Source organism: Triplophysa rosa, linkage group LG17, assembly GCF_024868665.1.
Source record: "Triplophysa rosa linkage group LG17, Trosa_1v2, whole genome shotgun sequence".
Classification (NCBI taxonomy): domain Eukaryota; kingdom Metazoa; phylum Chordata; class Actinopteri; order Cypriniformes; family Nemacheilidae; genus Triplophysa; species Triplophysa rosa.
In genome coordinates this window covers 7,204,750-7,228,901 of record NC_079906.1, presented here as the reverse complement: position 1 = coordinate 7,228,901, position 24,152 = coordinate 7,204,750, and the positions used below count along the sequence as shown (strand labels likewise).

The following is a 24,152-nucleotide window of genomic DNA, read 5'->3' as shown; positions in this document are numbered from 1 at the left end:
CAGTCTATGTAAAGTCTTTATAAGAGAAATTATATCACTACAAGCTGCCTAACATTCACCTAAACCACATAAATACTCCATTTAAAATAATACTCAATTATAAAAATGTACAAAAATATAATATAGAACTTAACACAATCATAAGCAACTTTAACTTTAAAATATTTCACAACACATCCAAATACAGTCCTGATGATACCACAACACAATAATATAAGTCTGTATAATAAGTGGACGTAATTATGTTAAATAATTTTTAAACAATGTTATTGTAATAGTGTGACTAACTTGAGTTGCTCTCCAAATGGTTTCCTGTAAGAAAAACAGCTTCCGATCTTCCGATCAATCAGCAAAACAGTGCGAAGAGACGCCACAAAACACAGCGCTAAACACAAGACACGCCCACAGCCGTCATCAGTACTCAGTTCACAGGAACAATATACTTCACACGAACAAGTGTCTCAGTACCGGTAACTTACCAAAATATATTATATTCTGTGTTATCAACCACTTAATTGTTTATTATACACATTATTACCCGAAACATAACTTGAAACATGATTATGTTTACAAACGACAATGCAAACAGTCTCAAAACAGCACGCAAACCTTCAGCAGAGCTACCTCATTAACTATGGAAACCAACAGCCAATAGAAAGCTTCCAGAAGCACAACCTTCAATATTTTTAGATTTATGTTTTCCAGGTTGTTCCGTTTATTAGGATTACAATAGTAGTATAATGCAAAACAAGATTACAGTAAAACAATGTACTATTCACACATTTGTCGTATTTTATAAAGCTTTTTCACAATGCGCGAAATTACCCATTATGTCTTGCGTGTGCGCGAGGAGAAGATGCTTCCTGTTTTCCGCTTGAACTCACTAGGCATTAGAAAGTTAACTCAGGAGCTCGTAAACGGACGTTATAACACTTGATGGTGTTTTAGAGCGCATAATGTCAACGAGCAATGTCTCAATGAGTTCACACGCAGGGCCAAGAGCAGGACTGTTAATGTTTCTCACCGCACAAATTTGGACAGCGACACCTACTGGGCTGATGACATGAAACTCTCGTCGGGCAGTCACGTTATTGTGATGATAGATATATGATATGATATGATATATGATCTTGGTTTGTCTGAGAGCGTAGCCGGTGAAGAGCTTTGATACGATAAAAGCACTGAATATATACAGTTGTGCCGCCTTAACATTGGACCATTCGCCACAGTCATCAACAGTTCACATTTCTAAAAGCGGAGGAAGAGCTGCTGTGTTTTTAAAGGTGACTATTCATAGAGCTACACTGCTAACGTGGCTAAACATGTAGAAAATACATTTAAATAGTGTGTATTTGATGCGTCGTCCATTTGAAAATTTTCCATCTTTTTTATGCATTTTAATTGTTATTTTATTTGTTTAGATTTTTGTTTATTCCGGTGTACCCACCACGAAGAAAAGCTAAAAGCAGAAACTGGCACATAATCATTTGTAATGTAAACGTACAGTCTTGTCTCATTGTTATTTACACAATATTAGTATCATTTTAATGATCTGGGTTATTGCTTGAAGCATATAACAGTCTTGTATAAAGTACTTGAAAGCAATACTTGAGTAAAAGTACAAGTATCTTACCAAAAAATGACTTTGGTAGAAGTTAAAGTCACCCTTTAAAATATTACTTGAGTAAAAGTCTTAAAGTACCTGACATTTAGTATACTTAAGTATCAAAAGTAATTGTCTGATATAAATGTACTTAAGTATTAAAAGTAAAAGTAAAGGTATTTAAAAAAAAGTGAACGGTTAGAATTTTGAGGTAATTAAATCAAAGCAAATCTCAAGTTCAACAAAATGCACGGTGCTTTTGAAGATGTGAGTAATCCTGAAGGCTCCTCTGTAACCTGCCATTAATTAGCCTAATGTGGTCTAAAAAAAATCCCTCCACCGGTGTAACCTAATTTACCTAGGAAATATTCGGCCGCCACTTAGGCTATACCAGAAACCGTTATTAACCATTTCAGTATTATGTGTTGAATTAATTCGGAGGGAAAATCATTGGTGTTGTTAAATATCTGCACATTGGCTAATCAGAAAAGTTAACTAGCACACGTTAGCCTGGCCATCACGTTAGCCAGATATCTGAACAGGCTTATGATAACTAATTCATGTTAAATAACGTGAATTGAATGAAAATTAATTTAACCTACCTCGATGTGCTTCTTCAGGTTGGACGGGGAGTTTTTTAATGCCAATATTTCAGTGACTCTCGGTAGGCATACCGGGTTTCCATCCAAAGTTGCGAATTTAGCTTATGCGCAAAATTGGAAAATCGCATAAAACATTTGCCGTTTCCATCCAACTAGTCAACCTAATAAACTGGCACTAAATATCAGTAAGAGAAGCCACTGAATATAATAGTTTTGATATACTTGCGCAAGCAGACGATTAGGAAACTCAATAAATGCGGTGCTTTTGTGGATGCCTGCTGTTCGGGAAACACAGTCGTGACAGTTCTAAGAGGCAATTACAAAAATACTTGACGACTTTGCTCAGGCGTTTAAGAATGACCATCACAACATTTCTGATGCTGTGTCACAAGATCATTACTCTGGTTAGTCAGGTTACGCAGTCTCATAGTGCAGTTACGTGACTTTTTGGGGAATTTATTCAGCAAATGCGTTTCCATCTCCCATTATTCGCATTAACCCTTTTTCGCAAAAATGAAAAACCACCTCAAGCGAGCGTAAAAACCTTTTTGCGAATTAAGGGTTTTTAATTAGAAATTTGCGTTTCCATCACTCGTTTCTGATGCGAAACTTCAAAATGCGAATAAAACCAGAGTAATGGAAACCCACACTTAATCCGGTAGGAAGAATTTTTCACTCCAATGTACGAAAATATTTCTTGCAAATACGGCAACGGGTGTGTAACGTTATCTTCGTCACCACCACGGAGTTCACCAAGTTCGTCACTGTAGTCGAGATGCTCGTCATCTGCTACCGGAGTGGTAACGTTAGCAGCAGAGCCTGCAGCAGGTGCTTCCATATGGCATCAATAATGTGACATGCCCGGACAAGCAGGACTTCTTCTTCTTCGTGCTTGGCGGTTGACATGACAACAAACAGGCATTACGTCACCAACTCAAATTTCTTCTGAAAATTCTTTAATTTGTAGTAACGAGTAACGAAGATGGTTAGGAGAAATGTATCGGAGTAAAAGTACACATTTTATTTAGGAAATGTAGTGGAGTAAAAGTGAAAGTTGTCAGAAATATAAATAACGAAGTAAAGTACAGATATGTGAGAATTCTACTTAAGTACAGTAACGAAGTATTTGTACTTCGTTACATTACAACACTGCATTCATATAACATGTTCTTTCCCCAAGGCTATGCAGTTTTATAATTTAATACATCAAATGTTTATTAATGGATTCATATTGGAGTTGTGCTGTATTCAAATGGACGACGCATCAAATACACACTATTTAAATGTATTTTCTACATGTTTAGCCACGTTAGCAGTGTAGCTCTATGAATAGTCACCTTTAAAAACACAGCAGCTCTTCCTCCGCTTTTAGAAATGTGAACTGTTGATGACTGTGGCGAATGGTCCAATGTTAAGGCGGCACAACTGTATATATTCAGTGCTTTTATCGTATCAAAGCTCTTCACCGGCTACGCTCTCAGACAAACCAAGATCATATATCATATCATATCATATATCTATCATCACAATAACGTGACTGCCCGACGAGAGTTTCATGTCATCAGCCCAGTAGGTGTCGCTGTCCAAATTTGTGCGGTGAGAAACATTAACAGTCCTGCTCTTGGCCCTGCGTGTGAACTCATTGAGACATTGCTCGTTGACATTATGCGCTCTAAAACACCATCAAGTGTTATAACGTCCGTTTACGAGCTCCTGAGTTAACTTTCTAATGCCTAGTGAGATCAAGCGGAAAACAGGAAGCATCTTCTCCACGCGCACACGCAAGACATAATGGGTAATTTCGCGCATTGTGAAAAAGCTTTATAAAATACGACAAATGTGTGAATAGTACATTGTTTTACTGTAATCTTGTTTTGCATTATACTACTATTGTAATCCTAATAAACGGAACAACCTGGAAAACATAAATCTAAAAATATTGAAGGTTGTGCTTCTGGAAGCTTTCTATTGGCTGTTGGTTTCCATAGTTAATGAGGTAGCTCTGCTGAAGGTTTGCGTGCTGATTTGAGACTGTTTGCATTGTCGTTTGTAAACATAATCATGTTTCAAGTTATGTTTCGGGTAATAATGTGTATAATAAACAATTAAGTGGTTGATAACACAGAATATAATATATTTTGGTAAGTTACCGGTACTGAGACACTTGTTCGTGTGAAGTATATTGTTCCTGTGAACTGAGTACTGATGACGGCTGTGGGCGTGTCTTGTGTTTAGCGCTGTGTTTTGTGGCGTCTCTTCGCACTGTTTTGCTGATTGATCGGAAGATCGGAAGCTGTTTTTCTTACAGGAAACCATTTGGAGAGCAACTCAAGTTAGTCACACTATTACAATAACATTGTTTAAAAATTATTTAACATAATTACGTCCACTTATTATACAGACTTATATTATTGTGTTGTGGTATCATCAGGACTGTATTTGGATGTGTTGTGAAATATTTTAAAGTTAAAGTTGCTTATGATTGTGTTAAGTTCTATATTATATTTTTGTACATTTTTATAATTGAGTATTATTTTAAATGGAGTATTTATGTGGTTTAGGTGAATGTTAGGCAGCTTGTAGTGATATAATTTCTCTTATAAAGACTTTACATAGACTGNTTGTTGTTATAATTACACTTACTTTACCAAGCATGCACATACACACTGATGGTGACAAGAACTTTGTTTCACATTTGAGGGAGGGCTGTTTAGATCTATCAGCATACACAACATATAAAGTGGATAGTTAAGTCTGACATCAAACTTATCAAGTTATTGTTTAAGGCGGGACACTTAATGCACTGTTCAATTTTGAGATATTGGTCTATTTTGCTTTCATGTCTTCTTTTGCTCTAATGGAAAGGAAATTTCCAAAATACACATTAAGGTGTTTGTTTCAAGCCTTCTATACCCTCGTCTGTTTGCTTCTGTAGATTTCTTCTAAATTATCCAAAACAAGCGGCATATAGATCTGCATATTTATACATAACATTTCAAAGACTCTTGATGCAAGTCATATTAACTGATAACTGGTGATATGCTTTAGTTATTTTTGTTTATCGTATTCATCTACGCAGGTTAGCACATTTTAATGCCATATCAATGATGTGATTCTGATGACGTTATTAATTTGACTGTGTTCAGCTATCGTTTCTCCATCAAGTTAGCATGTTTGCCAATGATATACTGCCTTAGCGAAACTTTAGCTAACTCATTAGCTTATAAGTGATGGTTGTTAGCAAAACAATATTTGTCTTTTGGAAAATTAGCTGTGATTCGAGGCACAGCTAGTCTGCTCATCACCACTCCCCACCAAGACAAACGCTAGTGGAAAGGACTGGAGGGCTTCACTTCTGCGGCTCTCTGCCTGGCATGTACAAACGTGCAGTCTTGTATAAAGTACTTGAAAGCAATACTTGAGTAAAAGTACAAGTATCTTACCAAAAAATGACTTTGGTAGAAGTTAAAGTCACCCTTTAAAATATTACTTGAGTAAAAGTCTTAAAGTACCTGACATTTAGTATACTTAAGTATCAAAAGTAATTGTCTGATATAAAATGTACTTAAGTACTATAAAAGTAAAAGTAAAGGTATTAAAAAAAAGTGAACGGTTAGAATTTTAGGTAATTAAATCAAAGCAAATCTCAAGTTCAACAAAATCACGGTGCTTTTGAAGATGTGAGTAATCCTGAAGGCTCCTCTGTAACCTGCCATTAATTAGCCTAATGTGGTCTAAAAAAAATCCCTCCACCGGTGTAACGCTAATTTACCTAGGAAATATTCGGCCGCCACTTAGGCTATACCAGAAACCGTTATTAACCATTTCAGTATTATGTGTTGAATTAATTCGGAGGGAAAATCATTGGTGTTGTTAAATATCTGCACATTGGCTAATCAGAAAAGTTAACTAGCACACGTTAGCCTGGCCATCACTTAGCCAGATATCTGAACAGGCTTATGATAACTAATTCATGTTAAATAACGTGAATTGAATGAAAATTAATTTAACCTACCTCGATGTGCTTCTTCAGGTTGGACGGGGAGTTTTTTAATGCCAATATTTCAGTGACTCTCGGTAGGCATACCGGGTTTCCATCCAAAGTTGCGAATTTAGCTTATGCGCAAAATTGGAAAATCGCATAAAACATTTGCCGTTTCCATCCAACTAGTCAACCTAATAAACTGGCACTAAATATCAGTAAGAGAAGCCACTGAATATAATAGTTTTGATATACTTGCGCAAGCAGACGATTAGGAAACTCAATAAATGCGGTGCTTTTGTGGATGCCTGCTTTCGGGAAACACAGTCGTGACAGTTCTAAGAGGCAATTACAAAAATACTTGACGACTTTGCTCAGGCGTTTAAGAATGACCATCACAACATTTCTGATGCTGTGTCACAAGATCATTACCTGGTTAGTCAGGTTACGCAGTCTCATAGTGCAGTTACGTGACTTTTTGGAGGAATTTATTCAGCAAATGCGTTTCCATCTCCCATTATTCGCATTAACCCTTTTTCGCAAAAATGAAAAACCACCTCAAGCGAGCGTAAAAACCTTTTTGCGAATTAAGGGTTTTTAATTAGAAATTTAGCGTTTCCATCACTCGTTTCTGATGCGAAACTTCAAAATGCGAATAAAACCAGAGTAATGGAAACCCACACTTAATCCGGTAGGAAGAATTTTTCACTCCAATGTACGAAAATATTTCTTGCAAATACGGCAACGGGTGTGTAACGTTATCTTCGTCACCACCACGGAGTTCACCAAGTTCGTCACTGTAGTCGAGATGCTCGTCATCTGCTACCGAGTGGTAACGTTAGCAGCAGAGCCTGCAGCAGGTGCTTCCATAATGGCATCAATAATGTGACATGCCCGGACAAGCAGGACTTCTTCTTCTTCGTGCTTGGCGGTTGACATGACAACAAACAGGCATTACGTCACCAACTCAAATTTCTTCTGAAAATTCTTTAATTTGTAGTAACGAGTAACGAAGATGGTTAGGAGAAATGTATCGGAGTAAAAGTACACATTTTATTTAGGAAATGTAGTGGAGTAAAAGTGAAAGTTGTCAGAAATATAAATAACGAAGTAAAGTACAGATATGTGAGAATTCTACTTAAGTACAGTAACGAAGTATTTGTACTTCGTTACATTACAACACTGCATTAACACATGAAGCATTTCTCCCAAGGCTATGCAGTTTTATAATTTAATACATCAAATCAAGTTTATTAATGGATTCATATTGGAGTTGTGCTGTAGAAGAAAAATATGAAACACATTTGACACTTTTTCTACTTTTCCTTTAGTGTTAGGTATTGTTTTGTATTTTACAGAGACATGTGAACCCCAGCTGCTGCTTCTTTACACAACTTTATTTACCTGAATTATAGAAACAAAACCTCCCCACATGACCAACGAGTGTCATAATGCACACCGCCACTAGATGTCCTCGTGTGACCTCGTATACATTACATCCCTCTTCTTTTCTTTGGCACCTATATAAAATAATTTTGGAAACACTTGAACGCAACAATTTCATCAACAAGCAAACTACAACCTCTTTTTTTACAAATGCTCTCAAATGCATTCGTAATCTGAGTATACAGTTTATGAACAGCTATCTGTGTGATTAGGTATTTTATCGGAGAACGAGACATTAGGTGGTAGAAGTCTGCTGTTTTTCTTCTTATGTTTAAGGGGTTGCACCCATAACCTTTTTGTTTTTCTTCTCAAAAGAATGAGCAGCGCAGCAGCTTTCTTTCTCCTCCGAAGCTCTTGATTGTATCCTGGTTTACATATAAACAACACTTTAAAAACTAGGCCAATGCTCATGATCAGGTGTCTATCTGGTGACAAAAGCAGTAATAACCTTTACAATAATAATTACCGTTACAATAATAGTAATAACCTTTTTTATTCCAGCTGTCCAAGAGGGTCAGTGTCGGGACTCGGACAGAAAGGTTTGAGAAACAAACATCAACTCCACTGCCCAGTCCTGTGCACAGCGATGATGAATCATCTTCCGTTTCAATGTTTCAAGGATCCCAGATGATAGATCGTAAGATCTGAATTTCTTCAAAGCAAGATGGAATAACACTACGGTATCATTTTGGATCAACAACAAGATAGTATAATCTATCAGATGTATTACAGAGGAGGAAATGAGAAGTGACTCTGATGAGGAACCGCTGCAGGAATCTCACCCTGACCTCAAGTAAGACTATTCTTTTCATTTTAGATTATGCTTACGACCAAATTGTGTCAAGTCAAAATAATGTTTTTCTTCTTTCAGTGCTGCTGACAAGTTCATTGTGTGCTGAAGCCAGCTGATGACGCTATTTGCAATTTGCCCGGCCTGCTGTGGGGAAACCCAATGAAATGTTGAGAAGCAGAAAGGAACGTTTGTAAAAATAAAGCAAGACGCTATTTGGGATTTCTGTTAGAAAATGAAGTTGTACGATAACTTGTACTTTTTCTATAGTTTTATTTATACACTTTGTTGTTTTCATGGTATAGACGAGTCATTTTCTGCCTTTCATCTCTTAGGTTTTTGGCAGAACCAGCCAATGCTGCATGGAAATAAGCCGGCCTGCAACCTCTTACTGAGTGGGGCCATGCGACTTTTCAGGTGCATGTCTACCCAGACCATCAGGATGTTGAAGCCGTTTGGACTTCAGAGCATCAGTGCCAGCACCTTCTTCTGCCTTCGGTGCTTGAATAAGATTTCTACCGTGGAAGAATGAGCCCGCGGGGATCATTAGAGAGCTGAATGAGATGAGGGACTGATCCTGTCTGGTGACTGCAGGTAGCACACTTCAGCTTACATCATTCAAATAGAAAACAAGTCAAATCTGAATGATATTATATAGTTTAATGGATTCGTTTGGAGTTAGAGGGTCTAAAGCACAGCATACGGTTTCTGACTTGGCAACATATGCAAGTGTCAGCCCTCATCACAGACAGAAATCAGCAGGTAAAGACACGCACATGTACACAAAAAATCTTGCTGCTGACTATATTTACAGCTAGATTGAATCAAATTTTAAACAAGGTTATGATAGAACTATTAACATATATAATTTATGGAAATTTCAAGTATTTTCCAAGACAACGAATCAGTCTTTAATAAAAAAAAGAACAAATAATCAAATTACAAGCTATAGCACAAATAAATGTAATAAAACAAACCTAAACAAAAGGTTTCTCATCCCCGTAGTATTTATTTTCCATACTATGCAGTAAATGGTGAGTGAGATCTGTTTGGTTACTGACATTCTTCCAAATATCTTCCTGTGTGTTCAACAGAACAAAGAAATGAATGCAGGTTTTGAACAACCTGAGGGTGTGTAAATGATGACAGAATTTTCATTTTTGGGAGATCTATGTTTCTATTGGCTATCAAGATGGGATATTTGAAGAGTTTGGTTCCAAAATGAAATAACAAAAATGAAAAAATAATGTTTTTTATTATGTTATCATGTTTTTATCGTGTTAGTTAGCTGTAATTTTGAGTTATTATGGCTTAAATCAAAACAAACCAACTGCAGTTTGATTGATATTAATTGGAATGCACAATAAAAAAACATGATTTTTGAAAAGGTTTAAAAACGGAGTTCTCTCATTTTGGAACCAAACTCTTCATTTGCACTTATTTGATTGAAAGATCTGAAAAAACCCATACATTTACCTGACCATAAAACCTCCCCTAGAAGAAATCGGAGCGGAAGTGGTCAAAAGAGATGGATTAAAGCACCAGGTGTAAATGGGAATGTGTCTTTATCGACCACTTGTGATCCGATCGCTTAAAATGCATCTTAATAGCAGGTATAAACAGGGTCTGGCACAGACAAATTTAATGAGGAAAGTTACTGTGCACCTTTTAAGTTAAAGTTTCCTTTATTAATTTGTCAGGCATACAACACTTGCAGCATCTGTGATTTTTTTTAAAATCAATAACTGTAAATGCCAGTATTTTACTAGCATGAGCCCTCTGATCTATTCACGATCCGATTTTAGTTATATGGACTAGTGATAGATATCTTATGGTTATGGTATTTGTGTATTTATCGAACCATTAACAGACTATTGCTTTACTGATTGATAAGCAAAACGAATACAAATAACAAATAAAGTATGTTATCAATGTGGTCATTTATCCCTTTACTCTATTTTATTACTTTTACCCTCTCAAAGCTATTTACACACACACACACACACACACACACACACACACACACACACACACACACACACACACACACACACACACACACACACACACACACACACACACACACACAAAACAAATGATAGGAAATTAACATAAGCAAACAAACACTTTTATTGCTGAATGCAAGGAAATGTAATACTGTGGTTGGTCACTTTTTTCCTTTTTTCATGCCATCTTTGCCTCCTTTTTGGGGGGTCTCTTTATCTCTTCCCTCTTTTCCCGAGAAGGCTGTACATCTCTTCTTGCCGAGGGGAGACTCGGCATACCAGTTCTGTAAAAAAAAACACCAGGTCTGAAAATCTGAGGGTTTACTTAATTACGTTAAGAGACTAGCAACCCAAAAAATGAGACATCATCACATTAGACATGACCTCATTAGGGTTACATCACAGTAGAACTTTCAACAAAGAGTAATGAGAAATGTTGTCATGGCAAACATTAGAAGGATAGTTGTTTACTTCCAGGGCTTCTTCTTCATCCTGAAACTCAGGGAAGACTCTAGCAAGCGGAGACACAAACTCTGAAGCCGTTAGTGGTCTTTTAGGGAGCTGCTGAATGCGCTGTTCACTCAAGACGATACGAACCACCTTCACCATGTGACCCGGTGTGCAGCCCTCAGAGATCTTCGTCAGAAAGCTGAGATCCAGATTGCTGGTCACTTCTCCTCCATAATCTCTTAATAGCTCTCTCCATATTACTGTGAAAACATGCACAGGTTTGACTGGAAACATTGTGATGACAATATAATCTGACATTAAAATTGATTTCAAAATATAGGTTAGTTTACGATATCTGGATGCATAGTCTGCTCGAGGAATGAGGATGATTTTATTGTAGAATTCGCACAAGGACTCTAGCTCTGCACTGTGTGGATCATTTGTTGTTCCCACTATCAGAACGCAGTCTTCCCCTTTGATGGACTTGAGAATCTCGGACAAATATTTCGTCAGACGCTTTGGATCTAACTGTGTATGAAAGCATAAAAACAGTCTGAACAGTCCCACAAGAACGGTCACATGATATACACTCTTTACCTCCTTCTCATCCTTTGGTACGTTTTTGTAAAACGTCTTTTCAGCATCTCCAATCCATATAACAGAGGGTTGCATCAGTCTGGCTACCTACAGTACATAGAATCTAAAATATATAGTATATAATAATAATATGCATAGCCTAATAATAACAAATGTCTAGTTGGAATTCAAAGAACGTGGGACCCTGCCATTATCACAGAGCCTTTTTACCTTAAACACCATCTGTAACATCGTCTGCAGTCCACTTTTACCGGGGTATTTCCCAGACACATTTGATGGGGAAAGGTCAAACAGGTTGGCTCCGGTCTCCTGGCAGATGGCATGCACCAACATTTTCTTGCCCACTCCTGATGGTCCCACTAGCAGCATAGACTTCACTAGGGGAGCTTTCTCATGAACAGCTTGAGAACCTACAGAGAAAAAAAACACTTCTTTTACTCTCAGTCACAATCACTGATCTATATAAATGACGGGATTGTGCATAGAAGGCTTAACCAACGGCAGGAGGTGAAGCCACCCAAAGCGATCGAGTCACCATGTTGGTATGCCCAGCCGACAGAGGGCGTCATTGACTTACTGTCAAAATAATCATCTGTTTTGCAGTGTACTAGGCATGCGATTAGTTTTAGTTGACATGTAGTCAAAATGAATTGTAAGTTTGGACGTTATTTGCAATGTTTATGTTTATTTCTGGCAGAGTATGGCGATGTATAGAAATCATTAAGGTGATTGTGTAATGCACACTGTTGTAATGGCTCTTGTTTAAATGTTTCAAAATAAAGCTACATGACTTTAAGAACAGACACAGTCAGCGTTGTTTCTCTGAATATGCTGTGAAGCTTACATTTCCTTTCCTTGTGTCTGTTCCTCGTTTCTGTTCCAAAATGGTGGTACCCTGTGAGTTTTGGCTATTTAAAGTCACACCAAATGTGTTCAGCGGGGTTCAGGACTTGGCTTTATGCAGACCAGTCGAGTTCTTCCACTCTGACTGAATCAATCATTTCTTTCGGAACCATGCTTTACACGTTATGTCATGTCAGAATAGAATTAGGCACTTCCCAAACTGTTGCTATAGAAGCACATATAGAATATCGTTATATGCTGTAGAATTAAGATTCGTACGCACGGAAATGACGAAAGTAATCAAACCTGTTCATTAGGAGGGGACGTCCCAATACTTTTGGCAATGAAGTGTTTTTTCATCTGTACTCACCTAATGGTAGGACAGCATACAGGGCTACAACCTGTCGAACATCAGATAGCGACGGCTTAGGCTCAATGCCAGAATGTAGTAGAGTTGTGCCAAGGTAACTATAGGCCCCTGTAATACAAAACATACATTTATGTAAAAAAATCTAAACTTGGGAAAGAGAAAGACAATACATAAATGTGAATTGCATATAAATACCTAGATAATCCTTTAGTTTAACATTATCTGCTTTTTTCAGCAATTCCTGTTGAACCAGCTCTTCAAACAGAGACTTCAAGGTCCTAAAACAGTCCATGCATTTATGAATTTAATATATATATTTTAACTTTCAAGAAGATCCTGCAAAAAAAACTGAACCAACAATAAGGATTAAGAAAGATTTATTTACAAACCTATCCAGTGTGAGATCCGCTTTGTCTTGTTTTTCTTCCACTTTCCCCTTTTTGATGCCTTCTTTTTCTGTTTTTTTCTGTTCAATAAGGACAGTAAACTGAGATGTTTCAATTTGTTTCAATTACAAACAATATCTCGAATATAATGTCAATTAACAGTGCTGTAAGCCAATACGCTTGGAGGGTAGCGTATTGGAGGAAGAGTTTTTAATTTAGTGGCCGACTCCGGTGAAAATTATATGTACATTTTTCACACTCGCAGCACTGTTAATGTCAATGGGAGTCATTGTTTACAGTACTTTTACGGCCCCTTTGGACTTTCCTTTTTTTTCTTTATCCACTGCCAGCTTTAAGTTGACCAGCTCCTGTCTCATCACTTCATCCACCTGAACATGAAACGACATAGTGCTTGAAAAACATTGCCAATGATAAACTCAAACATACACAAATCTGAATATCATGACGCACTGCACTGTAAAAAAAATGAAGCCTTCACAACAACAAAAAATCTTAGTACTAATTTCCCCTCGCTTTTTCTTGTTCACTCAACTTTTTGAAATAGAAGTTGTACTGACTTACAATAATGAATTGGAGATACAAAAAATAATTCATTGGGATAACTCAGGATTATTAGTTGTACTGACTTAAAACAAGTACTGTAATTGGAGATACAAAAAATAATAAATTGAGGAAATTTAGGATTATTAGTTTTCTTGAGAGGTACAAAAAAATTATGATTAAATCATTAGTTGTCACAACATAGTCAAATTTACATAATAAACAACATAAATTATTTTTGTTGGCTGAACAAAAATAAACAAATATTTTTGTCTTTTACTACAATTTGAGTAAACTTTGATAAATTAACTGCTTAAACAGTTTGAGTTACCTTAGGTCTGCACTTACACCTCAACATTGAACACACAAACCTCAACCATGGTAACAATCAAAAACCATCATTCATTAAAAAATCTCTAAACACAACAGATAACAAACAGTAACAACAAGATTAAAGCATAAATTATTCCAGCAAGAACTAAAACACTAATCTTTAAAAGAAAAACAAATAAGAAACACCGAATTGAACATGCTGCAGCGCATCTTGGGAACTTTCAAACTCTTGTTTGTTCATTGTACATTGACGTAACTCAATTTTTTACATTTATAGAGGTCTTTTTGAGTGAACTTGCAAAGAATTTTTCACACAACTCATATTTTTAAGTTAATGAAGAAAATGTTTGGTTACAATGAATGAATTTATTAAATTGAAGTTAGGTGAACTTTTTCATGGACTTTTGCTCAACCAACACAACAAAATTAGTTGTTTGAACTTTTTTTGAGTTGGGTTTTTTACAGTGTGTAAAAACACATGAATCACCTCTTTTCTTATTTCCCCCTCGATGCCTTTTCTCTTCTCCTTTAGCAGCTCCATCTCATGTCTTTGACTGAAATTCTTGGACTCGTCTCTGTTTTTCCAGACCTCTGTAGACCAGACAAGTCAGTTACATTCCCGCCCTTGACACTGATGTGTTGTCATTCTAATTCATTCATTCTGACTTGCCAGAAAAAGTTTTGTGTCCTTTCTTGAGATCTTCCAAAAAAGCAGACGGTCGCATCCTCAGTCCAGGCTCTTTCTCCTGTGACATTAGATTACATTAGGAAAAGCTAGTGCATCCAAACTAAAAACACAGCATCACAATACTGAGCTTGGCTCTCTGCTTTTAAATCCTACCTTGTCTTTAGCCCTCCCTTTGTTTCTCTTTTCTTTTTCCCTCATCTCTTCCTTTTCCCTTCTGTCTTTGGTTGCCGTCATCCTGCTCGTTGGCTGCCAGCTCTTCTAAGGCATGTTTTACAAAACACGTTAAGGCGAACTTTCATTTAATAAGTTAGTAAAGTTAGCATACTAGACAGAACAGTCTCGAACTAAAGAATGTTTACCAGCTCAGGTGTTTTATCAGCAAATATAAGTGCTGAACCGCCATCCTCCTCTTCTGGGTAGTCAGGAAATGAACCTGTTGCATCACTATTGAAGTACTTCAATTAGACTCATCTCATATAGCAGCGTGCCAACAATGCCAAGGTAATGGGTTCAATTCCTAGGACATGTACAGTTTCACCCTGTCTACCGATTGTAATTCGAAATAATGTCCACACTGGATGTGACGTTGCAAATGCCTTGTTCTTAATGCATCTGGTGTAGACAGGGTGTTGAAAACGGATGTTGCTTTATATGTGCATATGCCAAGTTGTCTTGGCAAAAAGTATACATGTTAAGGCAAACACTGTGCAAGACGCAAGATACAATATTGTCAACTATACAGTAGAAGTCATTTTACGGTGATACATTGTGAAAATTCCACTCACCGACACTCAATGAACCACTGTCTAATCTGATATTTCATAATCTCCTTCATTTCTTGACCTTCCACTTCCCTGAGCATTTCAGTAACAGAGCTAATGGACTTCTGATAGTCATCTTCATATTCGTCTTGTCTCATCCGTCTGTTGGCCTCATTGTTCTGGACCGCAAGTTTTAATGGGGATGGATTGGGCAGTTTTGGATTCATGGCCTAAGAATGGCAGAGCCAGCAGAGAAATAAAAGCAGTATTAGAGTTCCATATTGGTGGCAGAACCGTGGTGACACTCTCAACGTGCGGTAAAAGATGTAGAATCACAGTAAATATAAACAAATCTTTTTCTTAGTTTTACCTTAAGCTACTGTATCAATGCTGTAATACATTTAATGATGAACATAAAGTATATTAAATGAGTAAGTGTTACCATTCCGAGAAATATAGTTTCCTCCTCACGCAGCCTTTTGGTCTTTTTTCTTTGTGCAAAGCCTCTCCACACCTAAACAGATTTTTAAGACTTCATTGGAAAATGTATTGTCCAAAAATGATTAATCCTAATATCCATACTCAACACACATTATAAAAACATCATTGATATCATAAAATATTAGTTAAACATAGTTGAGTTCTTGAGACTTCAAATGATACCTTGCTGATTGCTTGTCAAGAATCATTTGAATATCACAGTTAAAATGTGAGGCATTATAAATGTGACGACAGCATATCGTCGCTGTCCTTCTGTACTGTACTGTACGTCCCAATTCACAATTTTTCAGGAAATGGAAAAAACAGTGTACTTCTTAAATGAGATTACGTACTGTGTTGTCAAAGTTGACAGTACTTTTCATTGGTTAGCTTGTAACACCCAATGACAAACATGAAGGGTGACTAACAATAATGATTTCTAGAATAAAATAAAAACCGCAAAATGTGGAGATGGTTTACAGCAGGGATATGGTACCTTCTGTATGGTAGCTGCGGCCTGGTCAGGGGTAATCGCAATGGCATTTTCTTTAGCCTTCCTCTCACGATTAACCGACCTCTCCAGGGTGGACATACACACTGCCGGAGGCTTGGATGTGCAAGAGAGAAATAATACTTCAGACGAACTAGTGATTGCTGTTTAGAAGGAATAACACGTGAAACGCAATACAACTGAACCCACTTCTGGATTGTCTATGGACTCCATTTGGTTTAAAAGAGTGGCAAACATTTCTTCTCTTTCCTGCAGTTCTTTGTTCCGCTCTCGAATGAAATACCTGGGGACTGGAATCTCGAGGTCCTCCTTCAATAAAGAGTATCAGAAATATTCTGTTGTCTTTGTAGTATTAAAATGGCCTCTCAGACCCCAGAATAAATTGAGGGTTAAGATTACAAATCATCGTTTAATCTTTAAATACATTCAAAAATTCAGACTCACAGGAATTAATTTCAGGTCTTGAATGATGTCATCCATATAGTGGTACTCTGAAAAGTCATTTTCCACCATTTCATTTTTGAGCTCCAGAATACACCCCATCACACCTTCCAGCACCCGTCTCATCACACGCCTCTTTTGAGGGTGAACGCTTTGGTCATAGGCCTCTTCTAGCTTCCTGAAGATCTGAAGGTAAAGGACGTAGAGGGTGGCGAGCCTTTGAAAGAACTTCCCTCTGTCTCTCACAGGTTCCTCTTGAAGTTCTCGAGCCAGTACACAGCTGAGCTCCTCATGAGCTTCACACCACAATGTATTATATGTCCTGTTAGAGAAAAGATGGTTTTGCTAAACGAGCCTCTACAATGTATTAAGTTAAGGAATCACAACTTTAGATGAAGTTAATGTATGTTTAAATAGAACCGTAGCAATGTTGTAACTGTCACAGTTGTGTTCATTTTAAAACAGTCCAAGGAATTACATTTTTTTAAATGTACAGCCTCAAAATATTATTAATATTATAAAATAATTACATTACGAAAATGTTTATCCTACAAACCTGTGAGACATAACTTTAGTTGTCCTCCTGTATCACAAGGAATTAATAATACGACTTTTCTTTACGTTTTTAAAGGAAAGAATCTGTATTCAAAACGTTCACACTTCAATGCCACACCTATAGTATTTCTACTTCCATAAACAAAATAAAAATGTATTTAGCTAAGTACATATCTATAGTAGCAGAGCAGTCGTACATCACACTGACTAAATAGGCTGAAACTTGTTGTTTCTATGGCAACGCTTACTAAGGACGGGAAATCAAAATATCAACAATAAATTGGAGAGTTTGCCAGGACGTCAAACGCTTTTATTTGAATTTCAAAACATACAAACACAATTTTCAAAAGTTTTTGTATTAAACTACATAAAGTACATTAATAAGGTATCAGTAAACAAAAATGTAGTGCCATTAAAGTAAAAATAACAATTCTATTTTTTTAGTGTTGTAGTTGTAGTTGTATATTATGCTATTTTATACAGTCTATGATATTATGTCACACGAGGACATCTAGTGGTGGTATACATTATGACAATTGTTGATCAACGCAGATTTTAACTAGAAGTTTTTAAATAAAGTTGTGAAGCAGGGTTCACGTGATGTTTTTTTTATTTTTTTATTATTAAATATTAACGTCAATTATATATATATATTTTTTATAAAACAATACATTCACATATTAGAGGGAAAAAAGAAATAAAACCACAAACAAACAAAAATGACAATAATAACAAGAATAAGGGTTCACGTGATGGTGTCAGAATTTGTTTAACAATTTATAACGTATAAACGTAACAGTCGGGGAGTACATTATGCAGATACTTAAAAAATACCACATAACAAAATATAAAAATCAAAGCAATATGATATGGTGTCAGAATAAAATATGAATATGAAGGCAAAATGACGCCTAAACGATTTGCATGCGCAGGATAAAATTTGTAAAAGTGTACGTGACATAAAATAAATACGCATGCGCAACTAAATTTTGTAAATTATTTCCACGCAGGGGGCTCATATCTCACAACGTGGATTACACATGAGGTGACAGACGACTCGAAGACTTTGTAAATATAACTGAATTCAGAGCAGGGTTGAATGATTTTAAAGATTCAAAGTGAATATAGGATTGTACAGCTTCTGGTCATCATCCTTCTGCCGTAAACATGATTTCTGCTTGAATTTGATGCAAGGGTAAATGAAGAACTCTTTCTTTGAAAATGTACAGTGTTTTCTTTACTCAACAAACACTATACATAAATACTAATGTTATGCATTTAGGGATCGGGGAGGGGTGGATATCTAGCATTTGTCGTCGAGTCGTATAGCCAATATACTTTAAAAATCACATTTTCTTTTAAAACATGAGATTTTGACCAAATGACAGAAGACCTGAGCCCTACATTGCTACAATAAACGTTATCAGCTGTAAATTGATTAAAACGTAATGCATATGCTTCGTACAATGTGTACTTGGTCTTTTAATGTGACTGATGCATTAATACACAATTAAACATTTTATAATGATATGATGCATATACTGACTCAGATGTGATTGTTGTAAGGATGGACAAAACATATATGTCCCACATTCAAAATGGTCAAAAACCTCATTTGAGTTTATGTGACATACCGTGGAGCGGAAAAGATTTAGAAATATATTTAAAATAGATTAAGAAGACAAAATAAATCTAATGTTTATGACGTTTGATCCTTTATTGAGTATATTGCAGTGTTGCACATAGATATTATTCCTATATAAGAGACCATTCCGAACTTTTCATTTAAAATCATCAACACTTCTAGATGTTTTATGGTCATTCCAGTCCAGTGTTTGTTGTATTTCAATAAAATCAAACCTCAGGAGTGAGGAAATATCTATTTCCATATATGTGTGTAAATATACAGTATGTTCTATATTTGTACACATGCAGTACCATATCTTATCACACATACTGATACTGAATATAACATAACATAATTGTCATATATAAGTAAATTACTATTTACTTTACTATATAAAGCAATTACTATTAATAAAATGTATTATTGCAGCAAAAAACCTAAAAGTGAATTGTCTATTTTACTAATAGAATGCCAACAAGGTTCGTCTGGCCTGAAGTCAAGTGTCCCTCATGATTCGGCTGATCCTAAATCAGGTTCATCTGGATTCGAAGAACCAGGTGACCACCAACCAGGCCCATCTAACCTGGAGCAAATCGATTTGCAAGACCCAGCTCATCATGAATCATGTCCATCCAGAATCGAGCCAAATAATCTTAACGGCACATCAAATGGCTTCCCAGGATCCAGCTGATCCTCAGACATCTGGTGAGTAAACTGGCATTGTGTTCAAGTTCATTTTCATTCTGTTGCCCTTTGTTAGCTTCACACCTGTGTACCTTAAAGAGTGTACGACACTCATGAAAGTACCTTTTTATAATATATGAAGTGTTATTCTGATGACATGAGTTGAGCTGTTTTAAGTGATGGTCCTGCTGTGTCACTCTTACTTTAACTCTCACCTTCATTCTGTTAGTAGCTGAATTACATTGGATGTAATGAACCCCTCTCTATTATATGCATAATATTCATATTTTGTTAAATCACAAGCAGCAGTGGAGTTCATGTAAAACAAAGAACCTCATATTTTTCATTTGTATTCAGGGTCATTTTTAGGGTCACTTTCATCACTTTTTAAAGTGGTCGAGAAGCTGGAAAAAGGCATCCATAGCATTTTATTTTAATTTTAAAAAGGGGACAATGCACATTAATTAACATGAACACTTAAAGTCCGGGTAAAGAGAATTCTGAGAATTGTTTCTTAACACATTCTAGATGTTAGAAATGTATTGCTGAAACACATTACAAAGACTTAGAAGTATGTAGTACCAAATTGGGGAGTTAAACCGTTAAACAGTTTTTCACCAATTCTCTGTTCAGAATTTTTTTGGGCGGGGATAAAACGGAGATCGATGATGCAATGGAGCTTCCGAGCATGCATGGCCCCTCCCCTATCACTAGAGCACCTATCATCAGGTGTCTGCTCAATCAAAAAAGTCCCGAGTGCTTTTTTAAAACGCCAGCGTCTTTTTCTGCAGCTCAGAACGTCTTTTGAGGTAGAAAAAGTTAAACTTTTCTGAAAAAACGCCCTGTCAGTCAAGCACCTTTTTCACAGCTAACCAATGACCAAGACCTGTTCTTTACATAACAACATGCGAGGAACGTGATTGGTCAAGAAGGCTCAAGCTCGAAAAAATGAAATGGCATCTGAAACACCCACTGGAGCATAGTTTTCGTATAAATGTAAGTTAAATTTTCACTTTCAATAACTTTTGATTGCATTTCTAGTAGGGATGCACCGATATGTCAATTTTGGCCGATAACGATAACCGATAATTATTTAACACTGGAAGCCGATATCGATATATTGGCCGATATACAGTATCTAAATATTAATATTACATCTTCTGAGACTGAAACAAAAGTCAAAAAGTGGACAGATGACTTTTATTTGAAAACATTCACTGCAGAAAACAACCATTAGTTATTGTTTTCCCAGAAAATCATGTACCAAGCCTACTTTACACTAATTAAAGATTCTGGTATGTTTATTTAATAAACAAATTATAGATGCTGCCTTTTTTTGTTTTTCACGTACGCCAGGGATGAGAACGCTAGCTCACACAAGTTGAAAACGGCAACAGCAAACTGACGGCGCAATCTGGAGGTTTCACATTAGCACTTTTGGTGCGCACCCGGGTTCGATTAACGTCAGAGTTCAGTTCATTTGGGTGATGTAAACGCTGTCTTCAGAACCCGGGAGCGCACCTGCAAACTGTAACCGAGTCCGCTTAAAAAGGAGGTGTGGGTGCGGATCACGTGAACTCCAGAAAGATTCGCTGCTGATATGAAAGCAATCGTACCAAATCGCGGAAGTGAACCGCTATTAATGACATTATTTGGTAAAAATGTGTGATTGTGTGTGTGTTTCACTCACTTTTCTGACGAGAGAGACTGACGCACTCCAAGCAGAGAGATGTATGTCTCATTTCTGTGCGGCTTCAGCGTTCTTAAGAGCATTTGCAGTACATTCATAGACGAAAGTGCCGTTATGTACTGAAGCTTTGGAAACAAAACTAACAGTTCAAAAATAAAAATGTATAAAAGTGAAGCGAGCAATGTAATGCATTTTGCCGCCTTCTCGTGCATCTTCATTACAAGCCACAGGGTAAACAGCTGCAGGCTTTATAACGCAAATGACCCCTGGTTCGGACCCAAAAATAATAATATGAACGCAGTCCAGCGGGGGCAGGGGGAGCAATCAAAATAGGGTTCAGACCAGGAAATAGTGAAACCAACATGAGATAGCTGGGACGCACATGAGCGCGCATCAGTACAATGGGAGGAGCGATTCTCTCCTGGGAACAGTCCAAGTGGCGGTAAAAGAAATATTTAAACTTTACATATGTATGAAATATACGTATTTTCAGTTTCGTTTGGACATGCTCATATGTTGGTGTTTTGTACGGTGGACCACTAGTGCACATGACAATGAAATTTAAAAAGCAAATATAAGTTCACAACACAACGCAATCAAGCCACAACACAACGGAATCGAGTCACAACACAACGGAATCGAGTCACAACACAACGGAATAAAGCCACAACACAACGGAATCAAGCCACAACACAATGGAATCGAGTCACAACACAACGGAATAAAGCCACAACACAACGGAATAAAGCCACAACACAATGGAATTGAGTCACAACACAACGGAATAAAGCAACAACACAACGGAATCGAGTCGCAACACAACGGAAATGCTCCTGACCACTAGGGAGCACTTTCGGCATGATAAAGCTAGGTCATGCCGGGTAGGAGGTGCGCGTTTTGCTGGGGGTTGTTTTAGTGGTTTTGGTAGCCTGTTTTGCTTGTGTAAAGCATTTAAAAGGAAAGTGTGCTGTGGAAAAACTGAATGTCAATGGCGAACAATCTCATATGAACAAATTTGCACAGCGCTTTTGAATGCTTGATTTTGATTGGCTAGTCATGACATTCTAATGTATGTTATGGCCCTTTCACCAGACTTGGCAGTTGGACAGAGTTGCTGCGTTGCTGCTGTCTCTCATAGTGAAAATGTCTCTGGGCGGACGTTCAAGGTCACTAACCAGCCTTAAGTTGATGTATATTAATTTTTGCGGTAATGACAAATACTAATGACGCTCATTTTAGGCACAGTTTACTATGACATTTTACACGTATCGTGTATTTTAACTTGCAAATCAACCCACTCTGTATTCTTTATTTAAATCTCTGTATTTGTCTTCTTTTTGTTAGGTCATATAACTTCGGGAATTCCATTATTAAAACTATGTTCTCCGTGTTTTGAGCTCACTAAAATGTTGACAGGTTAAAGCCAGCGTGGATGCCGTTCACAAAAAGAGCGCTTGCGAAGAGTCGTGCCAGTGGAAGGATTTTGGGCACCGCTTGCGCACCACCTCCGTGCCGCCAACGAAACCCTCGCGTTTTGCAGCTTACCGCATGTCTCCCACTGAAAATGAGCTATAGACATTCACGACTGCCGCTCAAAACTAATAACAGAGGATAATCCCGGTGCTTCGAATCACATTTACACAAACATCATATATACTGTAAATACACCATAAGATTATATTTGCATTGCATTGTCGCCTATTTGCATTGACATTCTGCCTTAACAACCAGCATATGAGTTAACCTCCGCTGCTTCAATATAGCTAGCCTACATAATTTGGATTGAAAGAATGAATTCCAAAACCTCCACTGACATACCCGGGTATCGTAGACTCGTAGAGTTTTTTTTAACTGTGCATATGTGTTTAAATGATTTTAAATGCTAGAAACTGTATTGTGAGCTATACATTGGTCGTATTTACAATAGGCTAAGCGTTTAAATGAAATTATTTCTTTTCATCGTTCTAAGAACGTTCTTTTCAGGTTTTATTTTTTTGCAACCAGAAAATAACGTTCCCAGAACGTTGCAGGCTGGTTTGTTTTAAATAACCAGAAAATAACGTTCTCCTGATGGTTATTTTCTGGTTATTTTTTTGCAACCAGAAAATAACCAGAAAATAACGTTCTCTGATGGTTATTTTCTGGTTATTTTTTTGCAACCAGAAAATAACCAGAAAATAACGTTCTCTGATGGTTATTTATTGGTTATTTTTTGCAACCAGAAAATAACCAGAAAATAACGTTCTCTGATGGTTATTTTTTGGTTATTTTTTTGCAACCAGAAAATAACCAGAAAATAACGTTCTCTGATGGTTATTTTATTGGTTATTTTTTTGCAACCAGAAAATAACCAGAAAGTAACGTTCCCTGATGGTTATTTTTTGGCTATTTTTTATGGTAAAAATAGTCAAAACTGGTAAACGTCAGTGACTGAAATACAAAATTATAAGATCACATTAACACATGTTATACTGACCAAATGAAATTAATAAATGTGCCTTTAATGGCTGAAAATAATAAACTAGTTAAGCTAAATGAAAATGCAATCATATATGTGTATTTCTTTAGTGTGGTTGTCTGTTACTGTATGTGTGCGCGCTCGAGCACGTGCATTCTCCGCTCCGTCGCGCACTTCCGTCATTTAAAAATTAACGGTCATTTCGTTTTACCTCACCCACTAACACATTAGTTTAGCGGTTTATTTATTTTAATTTTTTATTTAAAACCGTACAGATTTGAGAGTAAA

At 36.8% G+C, this 24,152-nt stretch overlaps 1 long non-coding RNA gene and 1 pseudogene across 3 annotated transcripts; one reads left to right on the top strand and one right to left on the bottom strand.

Annotated features, from left to right (window-relative positions):
- The first annotated feature begins 7,492 nt into the window (after window positions 1–7,492).
- Window positions 7,493–9,325, top strand: LOC130568668 (uncharacterized). Of its 3 annotated transcripts, none has more exons than XR_008964722.1 (3): window positions 7,493–8,426; window positions 8,505–8,666; window positions 8,759–9,325. It is a non-coding gene; the product is annotated as an uncharacterized LOC130568668 (long non-coding RNA). The 3 variants fall into 3 exon arrangements; XR_008964723.1 differs by having other exon boundaries at window positions 8,505–9,017; window positions 9,106–9,325; XR_008964724.1 differs by having other exon boundaries at window positions 8,505–9,017; window positions 9,102–9,325.
- Window positions 9,326–10,504: 1,179 nt separating this feature from the next.
- LOC130568304 (dynein regulatory complex protein 11-like) lies at window positions 10,505–19,937 on the bottom strand (annotated as a pseudogene).
- Between the last annotated feature and the right edge of the window lie 4,215 nt (window positions 19,938–24,152).